Source organism: Phyllobates terribilis, unplaced genomic scaffold (genome assembly GCF_046119375.1).
Source record: "Phyllobates terribilis strain yellow unplaced genomic scaffold, ASM4611937v1 Scaffold_8__6_contigs__length_399053987, whole genome shotgun sequence".
Classification (NCBI taxonomy): Eukaryota; Metazoa; Chordata; class Amphibia; order Anura; family Dendrobatidae; genus Phyllobates; species Phyllobates terribilis.
Window position 1 is genome coordinate 289,560,681 of NW_027362768.1, and position 10,733 is coordinate 289,571,413.

Below are 10,733 nucleotides of genomic sequence, written 5' to 3' on the forward strand. Positions count from 1 at the left end.
GGTCAGGAACCCTAAGCATGCAACACTTCCTGCCCAGTCCTGGGAGGGGAAGAACTTCCCCTATATAAACTGGGGCTGAGGCGGGGTTAGAGGAGAAGAAGAGGAGTCCCAGACAGAGACACAGTCTGGTCTGGAGTGGAGCAGATACAGGGAGAGCAAGATCAGGAGCTCTGTGGGAGCAGTGATAAAAGGGGTCAGAGACTGGAAGCTGTAGAGCTCGTCCTGACTGAAGAGATCTCACCGGACACGGAGTCCGAGGCTGTGGGGACTGATCCATACCCAGCAGCAGAAACCGACCGGCAGGGGATTTCAGGTCCTCTGGCCAAGAAACCCGAAGGCACGGTCAAACGCAAGGGACCAGCACCGCCGGCGTGGAGCGGAGGCTACCAGAAGGCCCCGAGTCACCGGCCATACGGGTGAGCACCACACGGTACACTCAGGGACGTGGGCTACTTTTACCCGCTTCTAGCAAGGTAGCCAGGGAGAGTACAATAAGTCGGGGAGGCCTACAACTCCGCCTGGCCGGGGGAGATCCTATCTGCTCACAGACTGACCAGGCCCCGATCGCTAGCCAGTACTCCCGGGAGGGTCTACCTTTGCCACCAGTAAAGACCCTGAACTACACCGCACCGTCTCTGAGTGGTTCCTAGTGCCTGCGTGCAATTCTGCTATCCCCATCATCCACGTCCGCTGCCCTGAGGCCATACCCCTCCCGTTGGGGGTTATACTATCCACGCTGCACACCCGTACCACCGGCCTCAGCGGTCTGCCCTGCAGCGGCGGCTTCATAGCCGCAATCAACGGGTGGCGTAGTCGAACAATATAACATCTTATTCTAAGTTCTGCCACTTGGTTTGACACCCTGGGCACGGACCGGGTCACCGCCACGAGGACTACTACCCCTATCAGATCCGGCTCCGGGTATTCCCCCTGCACAGCAGCAGCAGCACAGGCCCAGGGGGCGCGTCAACAATCTCTAGGATAGTTCATCAATATCAGATCACTGGGGGTCTGACACCCATCACCCCCAGTGATTAGCTGGAATCAGTGGCAGCTGGATGTAAGCAGTGTAAGGTGCAGAAGACCACAGCTCCATTCACTGTTTAGTGGTGGAGCTCCTATTCAATAGGCGAAGCTCCTACTCAATAGGCTTCTTTCTTCTCAATAGGCAGACCTCCTTCTCAATAGTCGGACCTCCTACTCAATAGGTGGAGCTCCTTCTCAATCGACGCGGCTTCTACTCAATAGGCGGACCTCATATTCAATAGGCGGCCTCCTTCTCAATAGGCGGACCTCCTTCTCAATAGGCGGACCTCATATTCAATAGGCGGACCTCCTTCTCAATAGTTGGACCTCCTTCTCAATAGGCGGACCTCCTGCTCAATAGGCGGACCTTCAACTCAATAGGCGGACCTCCTTCTCAATAGGCGGACCTCCTACTCAATAGATCGAGCTCCTACTCAATAGGCGGACCTCCTTCTCAATAGGCAGACCTCCTTCTCAATAGGTAGACCTCCTACTCAATAGGCGGACCTTGGGTTGTCCGTGGCAGAAACTGAAATCAACACCTTTATTGAACAGGTGGACCTCCTTCTCAATAGTTGCACCTCCTTCTCAATAGGTGGACTTCCTGCTCAATAGGCGGACCTTCAACTCAATAGGCGGACCTCCTTCTCAATAGGCGGACCTCCTTCTCAATAGGTGGACCTCCTACTCAATAGGCGGAGCTCCTACTCAATAGGCGGACCTCCTTCTCAATAGGCAGACCTCTTTCTCAATAGGCGGACCTCCTTCTCAATAGGCGCACCTCCTACTCAATAGGCGGAGCTCCTACTCAATAGGCGGAGCTCCTTCTCAATAGGCGGACCTCCTTCTCAATAGGCAGACCTCCTACTCAATAAGCGGACCTCCTACTCAATAGGCGGAGCTCCTACTCAATAGGCGGACCTCATATTCAATAGTCGGACTCCTTCTCATTAGGTGGACCTCCTTCTCAATAGTTGGCTCTCCTTCTCAATAGGCGGACCTCCTGCTCAATAGGCGGACCTTCAACTCAATAGGCGGACCTCCTTCTCAATAGGCGGACCTCCTACTCAATAGGCGGAGCTCCTACTCAATAGGCAGACCTCCTTCTCAATAGGCAGACCTCCTACTCAATAGGCAGACCTCCTACTCAATAGGCAGACCTCCTACTCAATAGGTGGACCTCCTACTCAATAGGTGAACCTCCTACTCAATAGGCGGACCTTGGGTTGTCCGTGGCAGAAACTGAAATCAACACCTTTATTGAACAGGTGTAGATTTGCACTATAAATTTCCCAATTTCTGGCATAAATCACAATACATTTTTCTCACCATCGGTGGACCATCTCACCTATGTGTCAACTTTTTAAAAGCGACAAGAGCAGATTGCAATTTGTTCTTTAACTATTGCACAACCTAGTATAAAGCCTTTAATAAATTAATGTGTGTTTAAAAGGATTGTCCAGCTAAAAAAAAAGTGTGTTTAAATTAGAAAATGATCCAACTTTCTAATATAGGTCACATCTAAAATGTGCTTGGTCTTCAGCTACAAGCTCTGGCACTTGCTCCCAGCGAGTCCTCTTCTGGTTTGTGTCCAACACAGGGCAGCTTTTTCTATTTCGGCACATGACCAGTGCTCTGTGAGAAGAGGGGATGGCTGACTGCACATTTCAGAAATAAGGCCAGCCCTTTCTTAGTCTATACATCAGATGTGACAAAGAACGGGGCTGGCTTAGCCAGCCCCCTTTACACACAGCACTGGTCACGTTCCGGAACAGGAAAAGCTGCCCTGTGTCGGACACATATTGGAAATAGACCTTCTGGGACCAGATCTTGTAGCTAAAGATCAGGCACCTTTCAGACAAGAATTATATTTAGGAAGTTGCGTGACTTACTCATTGAATCATAAGCTGGACAACCGTGTGTGGAATATCTATAGTAATTCTGTGTATATAATTCTTGGCTAGACCGTACTGTATGCTTCAGAACAAATGCAGGGTGTCTCGTCTGCATGCCCTATGATATAACACTAATGTACCGTGTGTGTGGACTGGAATGACATTTGGCAGCCCAATGATTGCAGACTCCAGTACACTTCGACTGTGGTGCTGGACAGCTCTCTGGCCACTAGACATACAATTATACCTGATCCTACTTCCCAATGGCTCCAAGTTCTAATTTAGCTTCAGGCTTGGCCATGTTTTGAATGCTGATAAATTTAGTGGGGGATTAAGAAGCCCAAAAGACATGAGAGGGCCTTAAAAGGAGCCTCAGGGCGGGAGACAGAGAGTGACAAGGAAAGCATCCTGACTTGCCTTGAATGGTGTTGCAGACCTGGGATACAGAGAAGATGCAGCTTGAGATTTTTCTGACAAATGAGTATGATCTGTAATCATGGATACATTCTTAGAGCTAATTCACACTTCAGTATTTGGTCAGTATTTTGCATCAGTATTTTGTATGGCAAAACCAGGAGTGGAACTTACAAAGAAAAACTATAATTGAAAGATTGCCACCTGTTCTGTGCGCAGATATCTCTGTGTGCACAGTGTCACGTGGTGCAGGGCGGTAGCCGTGGGCGAGGTACTTATGTCTTACGCCCTGGTACGTTACATGAAGGTGGGGTTCCTGGCTGGGTGTGTGGACTTGTGGTGTGGGGGCGCTACGCCCTTGCAGGCCGCATGTAACCGATGTTGCTGGTTGACCAGGACCAGGTGTTTGACAGTTCAGTGAGGGAGAACAGCAGTCAAAAATAAACTTTTTACTCAACGATAACTTTGATGGGATTATATACAGTAGATAGTGAGTACCCATCTCGATGAATGTTTCCTTTACAATACGGAGCATTTTCCACACAGTTTCTATTCCTTCCTCATTACTCGCTTGTTCTCTATCTTTACCATTCCTCTCTACTTCACAACATCCCAGCTCAGTACTAAACTCCAATTAGCAAGAGTCCAATTCTCAACCCACCCTTCTGCATCTTCCTTACCCTCTAGGGAAGTATATTGCCAGAATGGCCGAATGGCCGGTACTTATCTTCTCTGTCACGGACACCTTGGAACTCCTGCCCTGGGCGCTCTATTCGTCTTACGTACTTAGGCCCGTTACCTCTGTGAGTTATAAACTCTAGGCGGTTCTGCTAGGCGTCCAGACCAAGAACCCATCTCTGATCGATCACTCTGTTCTTTCGGTCACTTCTCTCACTTGCTCTCCCCTAGTATCTTGCTATCTTTTGTTTCTGTCTCCTCTCTCGTTAGGGACACCCACATCATGCAGCACTGCTCACATCAGATCTTAGGTCTTCTTTTTACACATTCTGGGCCCTTTCTGAAAGGAAACTACATCTGTCCCTTCAGCTTATCCCCTCCCACTCTGGGCTGGTCCCAACCATTAACTTTTACCTTCCCTACTGTCAAACAACACACATCTTTAACACCATTAATGCATTTCACAGTTCACATTACACATCTAAAGAGGCCTCAGTTGTGTCAGGTTTCACCACCCAGGGTATCGGGGCTTTGTGTTGTGTCTTTCACTGGAGTAGCATTTCTCATGAGGCACATGGACACGCACGCGACTAAGAAGATGCAGCAAATTATTTAAGTGGCATGTAAGGTTATGGACAGGCTGACTGCATTTTCCCCTTGAATAAACAAGTTTTATTGTGTGAATTGTGTTCTGCGTCTGTCAGAGCCGGCTGCAGCCGGGGGTCACGTGATGCCTGTGAGCGGCCAAGGATAGCGCCGCTCACAGGCAAGAAGGACACAGCAAGGTATTTACAAAACGTCTTATAATCACTGGGTTAATACATTGGGGGAATCTTAAAAAGTAGTGGACAACTTCTTAAAGATTGGCATGCGCAGCGTTAATCTTAATGAATCGCCCCATATGCTTCTCTGTTATATAACTTAGAAAACACTTGCAGCAGGAAACAGAGGGATGTGTCTGAAGCCACACTGTGTGATAAAGGAGCCTGCTGTTCTTGAGAAATATGATTGGTGATATTGGTATGGCACACCACTACATAAATGGCAGGGGGACCAGTGTTTTTGCGTCATTGAAGTTAGTGGTGATGCAATGAAAGGCAGCAGGACGAACTTTCTCCTTCACCACCAGATCCAAGCATTCACCCAACCATCCATCCACCTACGTCTCCTCCACTTCACATGTCCATAAAAATACACTGAATAGCACATACTGTAGGTGAGCTGTCCATAAGAAACATTATGTGCCAAATAATAACAATAGTAATCATTTTTATTTCTACAGCGTCAACATATTCCACTGCACTTTGGACATATACAGACAATAAAGACCGAGTAAACACATAATTCAGCAGATACCAAGAGGAGTGAAGACCCTGCTCACAAGCTTACAATCTATAAGGAAATATGGGAGACACGAAAGGTGAATGGTAAAAAGTGCTTGTACTGTATGGTCCATCCATCAATATAATTAATAGGGCATTCAAATAATTCTGAATGAACCGCTCACCAGCCAGTATGTGTACAGTACAGATACAGAGGGCTATCAAGTGCATGGAGGGTGTGTGAACAGATGCTATGAGGGGCCAGATTTGGAAGGAAATTTTTAAAGGACAAAACTGGAATAATTACATAAGGGAGGTAAGGTGATAGGCCAGTCTAAAGAAGTGTGTTTTTAAGGCACACTTAAAACTGAGATTATTGGGAATCAATTGAATTGTTCAGGGTAGTACGTTCCAGAGAAATGGCGCAGCAAGCAAGAAGTCTTGGAGACAAGAGTTGAAGGTTCTAATTATTGAGCATGTTAGTTTTAGGTCATTAGCAGAACAGAGGGCACGGGTAGGGTGATAGACAGAGATGTAGGGTGGTGCAGAACTCTGGAGAGCTTTGTGGGTAAGAGTGATAAGTTTATATTGAACTCTGTAGCAGATGGGCAACTAGTGCAATGACTGTCATAGGGTAGAGGTATTGGTGTAGCAGTTGGAGAGGAATATGATCCTGGCTGCTGCATTCAGGATGGATTGGAGAGGGGAGAGTTTAGTAAAAGAGAGACCGCTGAATAGAGAGTTGCAGTAGTCCAGACGAGAATGAATAAGTGCAACAGTAAGAGTTTTTGTAAAGTCAAAGGTAAGAAAAGGTCGAATTCTAGAGATGTTTTGAGGTGTAGGAGACATGAGCAAGCGAGGGATTGGATGTGGAGAGTGAAGGAAAGATCTGAGTCAAATATACCAAATATCAAAAAATACCAAATTATTTTAGGCATGTAGTTGTATGACATAAGATTGCACGCTACTACATTGCAAATAGTGATATTCACATTTTTACCTAAAAGTTGCAGTGACCACAACCAGACTGTTGGGCCAGCAATAACCCAACCTTGCTGGATTTCTTTACAACCACATTAACTATTATTAGATACAGGCATAAGTGGACTATTTGGGTTCCTACTATCTTGTGACTACAAGTGTATCCCTTCCAATTTTTTATATTTTTGCATTTAGTGTTCTTTTTATCAAGTTGTTGACAAACACTTAAAAAGTCAGTGTCAAGTCGCAGTGATGGATCCTGGGTGGGATTTTTATCACCCCTTAAATACAGCTGACACCTGCTGACTAGCTAATTGGAGCCCAAATTGGATTCCAGTGGACAACTCATAACCTCATTATATTCAGTGTCGGACTGGGTTGGCAAAGGCCCACCAATAACATTGATTCTTGGGGCCCTCTACATGCAAAAATAATCTGACCCTAGTACACAAATTTACTTTTACTTCTATGTAGTGATAATTTGGCTAGCTTGTTTAGTAAATGATAAGATGATACATTTTTTCTGAAAATTGCAAATCAAGTGTAATAGCGCTGCTCATCAGCACTCCTTCACAGGGGCCTACCGGAGGATTCTCCTGTCCTCCTGTGGGCCAGTCCGAGCCTGATTACATTCACTATTTTTGTATGACTAGTCTGCTCTTATCCAGTATTTTGTGAGCTTGTGACCACTGCAGCCAATCAGAGATCACCTGACGCCCAGCATTGGAGGAGAAAGCCAGAAGACCAACAGGGAACACCAGCAGCAGTTTAGGTGAGCAGGGGGAGTCAGGGAGGTGAGTATTTTTTTATTTTTTATTTTAGAATCATAATGGGCCTGTTTTTAAATTAATAAAAACTAGTGAACATCCCCTTTAAAAAAATTCTGGTGCACATTGCCCAGTACAAATATCCATTTTGGGTCAAATAACCCCTTATTCTAAAAAAAAGTATCTATAATTATGGAAAACATTGAAAGAGCCGTGTATTATATCCCCTGTCTATTGGTGACATTTGGAGACAAGTATGTGAGCAGTGCCGTATGCTTTTATTTCACTACACCTTCATTATTCTAATCAATATATTTTCTCCATACAAACACCTCCAGTTATTTTTGTTCATTATTTTTTTCATCTGACAAACCTGGCATGGCATTGTGCTAGTACAGCATCTGCTAAGGAGCCGGGAGGTTTGATGGCAGACTGCTAATTGGCTGCTGCTTCTAAGAGTAATGAATTTTGCAGCATGTCATAAAATGCTTCTAATTAAAAACACAACTATCCTGTCTACAAGATTCTCATCTGCCGCACACATAAGGCCCCACACAACAGTTATAAAGCTGAAGCATACGATACAGCCTCCTGCTGATGGATGTCACAGATTTTGTTGTGACAGATGATGTAGTAACTTGCATTGTAGAAGTGTAATTAATGAATTGCAAGTGAGAAATGCTTCTCTTTCATCTGCCCCTCAACTACTATCTCATAATGTATGTATCTTTACTTAAGTAGAACTAGATCTTTAATTTTCTTAAGAAAATTGTGTTTTTTGTCGGGTTATAAACCACCAAGATTTGTAGCAATAGTAAGGGCCGTGAGGACCTATTGACGCGCCCCCTGGGCCGTGGGGCACCCGGTGCCGGGCTGGTAGATGCTGGGGGTTGTAGTCACAGTGGCGGTGACCCGGTCCGTGACCCAGGGCGGTCAATCCAAGGGGAAATTGTGTATAGAGTTTATAATGTCCGACTACGCCACCTGTGGAATGCGGCCAGTGGAGACCGCCGCTGCGGAACAGTCCTCTGAAGCTGGTGGTTTTGCAGCAAGGGTGGTACAACTCCCCACAGGAAGAGTTAGCTTCAGGGCAGTGAGTGTGGATGATGGTGGTTGTGCAGGTTGTGCTGGGCATTGTAGTGCAGTGATGGAAGGCGAGGAACACAGGCAAGAGAGTGCAGTCCCAGGGTCTTTACTCACGGTTGTTGCAGTCCAGATTACAGGTACCAGAGCAATCTCCCCCATCGTGCTGTGCGTACTCAGTGAGGGGCTCAGTCCACCCCCAGATAGCTCCGGAGTACTTAGCAGGACCCCTTTCTGTGTCCTTTCTCTGGCCTCTTCCCTGCACCTCACACCTAGTGACTCCAATCCGATACCCGTGGGCCTTGGCGGGCGACGTATGTTCCGTCCCCTGGATCCTATGTGGCTACCTTCTCGGTGAGACTGGCGTGGACTTGTGGCTACAGGACTTAAAGTACTGCAGCCTCCGGTTTCTAGCTAAGACTTGCAATCTTGAGCTGTACTCCTTCCTTACCTGAGGGTGAGATACCACACCTCTGGGTGAGATGCAGTACCTCTGTGGCGACTGAACCCTCAGGGGCGCCACACTATCACTTATAGTGGTATCCCTCATCCCATCTCTGGGGCACACCCAGACTTATAGTGGCATCCCTCATCCCACCTCTGGGGAACACCAGACTTATAGTGGCATCCCTCATCCCACCTATGGGGAACACCAGACATATAGTGGCATCCCTCATCCCACTGTGGCACCCCAGGGGTCTGGTTTCCACAGTAACGGCAATGTTATGTCTGAGAGCAGGTGGGAGGTCTCTTGGTCAGGGATCCTGTGCATGCCACACCTCCTGCCCAGTCCTGGGAGGGGAAGAACTTCCCCTATATAAACCTAGGGCTGAGGCAGGGTTAGTGAGTAGAGAAGAAGTAGAGACAGAGAAGAGAAGCAGCATAGAAAGAAACAACAGGAGCTCTGTGGGAGCAGTACTACAAAGAGTCAGGGGCTGGTAGCTGCAGAGCTCGCCCTGACTGAGAAGCTATCACCGGACCCGGAGTCCGAGGCTGTGGGGACTAACTCCTATCCAGCAGCAGAAACCGACCGGCAGGGGATTTCAGGTCCTCTGGCCAAGAAACCCGAAGGCACGGTCACACGCGTGGGACCAGCACCGCCGTCGTGGAGCGGAAGCTACTAGAAGGCCCCGAGTCACCGGCCATACGGGTGAGCACCACACGGTACACTCAGAGACGTGGGCTACTTATACCCGCCTCTAGCAAGGTAGCCAGAAGAGTACAGTTAGTTTGGGAGGCCTACAACTCCGCCTGGCTAGGGGAGATCCCATCTGCTCAAGGACTGACCAGGCCCCAATCGCTAGCCAGTACTCCGGGAGGGTCTATCTTTGTCACCAGTAAAGACCCTGAACTACACCGTACCGTCTCCGAGTGGTTCCTGCTACCCCCATCATCCACGTCGGCTGCCCTGAGGCCATACCCCTCCCGTTGGGGGTGATACTATCACGCTGCACAATCCTACCACCGGCCTCAGCGGTCTGCCCTGCAGCGGCAGCTCCTTCGCTACATTCAACAGGTGGCGTAGTCGTACAACATCTACCACTAATACAGCGCCACTTAGTCTGACTCCCTGGGCACGGACCGGGTCACCGCCACGAGACTACAACCCTCAACAGATCCGGCTCCGGGTAAGCTCCCGCGTGCGCAACGCTGCGCGACACAGGCCCAGGGGTGCGTCAACTTTTGGCGTAGTCGGCAGGATCTCGTGCCCGCAACCACCGGGTACTGCGTGCCTGAAAAAGACTGTTCAAACTTACCAGTGGTGAAGATTCCCGCCATCCGGCGCCATCTTCAGCCTTCTTCCCGCCATCGGTGAAGATTCCCACTATCCGGCGCCATTTTCAGCCTTCTTCCCGCCTTCCGTGGAGTTTTCCCGCCGTTGGACGCCATCTTGAAGACGCCGCGCGGGAAGAAGAGGGGCGTGGACTCCAAAAGCGCGCGAGAACTGAAGCCCCGCCTCACGTCCAGACGTCGCGTAAGGTCCTGGAAGGAGCCCAGCAGACGCTGACGTCACAGGAGCGCGACGGAAGGTCCTCAACCCTGACGATCCACTGCGGAGCCGCGGCCTACGGAAGAGGATCATCGCAAGGTAGGCCACGGTCCACTAGGGGGGAGAAGGATGTCGGATACGGAGGAGAGCTTCACCGCTTCAACCCCCGCCAGCGCCACCGCCGTTGCGGTCATGCCTTTCACCATGCCCTATATCCCGGGGGCAGCCTGGCTACCCCAGTACTCAGGGGAGTCACATACCCTGCATGACTTTAGAGAAAAGCTGGATAGCCTCTTCCAGGTGTATCCCCTCACAGAGGAGCAAAAAGTGAGCATCCTGGTGGCCCAATTAACCGGGGCAGCCCAAAGGGAGGTAAAGTCCTGGCCACCTGGGAGGAGGACTGTCGCAGAGATACTAACCCGGCTGAGAGACACCTTTGATACCCGCACCTCAGCCGAGATCAAGCTTAGATTCTACGGGTGCAAACAGCGGGCACATGAGAGTATAAGGGACTATGCCCTGAACCTACAAGAGGCCCTGAGAGCCATTAAGCAGACCGACCCTGACGGCGTGGGAG

At 48.9% G+C, this 10,733-nt stretch overlaps 1 long non-coding RNA gene across 1 annotated transcript in view; it reads left to right on the top strand.

The window, feature by feature from the left end:
- Positions 1-6,209, top strand: part of LOC141157306 (uncharacterized) — a 77,365-nt gene extending 71,156 nt beyond the window's left edge. The window contains exon 3 of the long non-coding RNA XR_012247781.1: positions 5,296-6,209. This is a non-coding gene — a long non-coding RNA (uncharacterized lncRNA). The remainder of the gene's footprint in view (positions 1-5,295) is intronic.
- Positions 6,210-10,733: the final 4,524 nt, after the last annotated feature.